Here is a 1,182-nt window from a genome sequence, read left to right as displayed (position 1 = left end):
CTCACTCAGTGGGTCAAGGGTCTGGCGTTGCTGTGAGCTGTGGTGTAGGTTGCAGACACTGCTCAGATCTGGCATTGCTGCGGCTGTGGTGTAGGCTGGCAGCTGTAGCTCCGATTCGACCCCTAGCCTGGGAACCTCCATATGCCATGGGTGTGGCCCTAAAAAGTAAAAAAAAAAAAAAAAAAAAAAAAAAAATACTATGACAGAAAGGTTTTAGGACTCAAGTTATCTTGACATTTTAATCTAGACGAATGCCTAGTTAATTTGAGTCCTTACTGAATCATTCATATATTTAATTGTGTTTTTTAAGAGGCCAGACGAACTTTCCTTCAGCAGTAACCCAATGTGATACCATAGTTACGAAATGGAAAACAAGACTATTATTTCGGATTAATTCAGTAAAGGGTATTTTAGAGAAAGGACAGCTGGGAAAATAAAGACTTCAGAGTCCATGATTCCAAGTTAAGAGCATTTTAGTGATTAGCAGTGGTTACCAAATAAGCTGAAGGTAAATCTTTTCAAGGAGTGGCTCATAATTTGCTTTGTTGAGAAGAGGCAAGGAGTCACTTGATTTCTCCTCTACGAGATGATGCAAGTTTTTTTTACCCTTGAAAGGGTTTTCTGACGTTGGTAGCCCTATCAGCAGAGGGTCGTTTCTGGCATGTTCCTCGCAGGAGGACACGAGGTCCTCTGATGCCTTTGAAACCTTTATTCTTTCAATGGAGGCTTCCGCTCTTAATGCTGCCCTGTTCTCTTTGCCTGGGCGATGTTATTGGTGCTGGTTGTTTTGCTTGACATCTTCAGTTATGGTTTTCACCTGAAATCAGTAAGACTGTGTGGCCCACCGTTACCAGGTTTTAGGTGATCAAATGCACCTGCGCCCACCACTCGGTGCTCACTGGCCTGCCAGAGCGCTGCCCCTGCCACCACCACTGCTGCCAGGGACTCTGTCTCTAAGGGCTCCTGGGGACGGCTCCACTTTTTGTTTTGACCATTCGTCTAATATGAGTTTAAATAATACTTGAGTTTGCATATACCTACAAAGTAGCTCTGGTGGCCTCATGGTTAAGGATTTGGCACTGTCATTGCTGCGGCTTGGGTTCGATCTCGGAAAAAAAGTCACTGTATGACTGAAATAATGTTTGCATCTCCTTGATATACAAGATATTTCTGTTCCCCTTT

At 43.7% G+C, this 1,182-nt stretch overlaps 1 pseudogene; it reads right to left on the bottom strand.

The window, feature by feature from the left end:
• On the bottom strand, nt 315–934 carry LOC110255238 (annotated as a pseudogene).

This window comes from Sus scrofa, chromosome 8 (genome assembly GCF_000003025.6).
Source record: "Sus scrofa isolate TJ Tabasco breed Duroc chromosome 8, Sscrofa11.1, whole genome shotgun sequence".
Lineage (NCBI taxonomy): Eukaryota > Metazoa > Chordata > Mammalia > Artiodactyla > Suidae > Sus > Sus scrofa.
The sequence above is the reverse complement of the archived record's forward strand: the minus strand, read 5'-3'. Positions and strand labels throughout refer to the sequence as shown.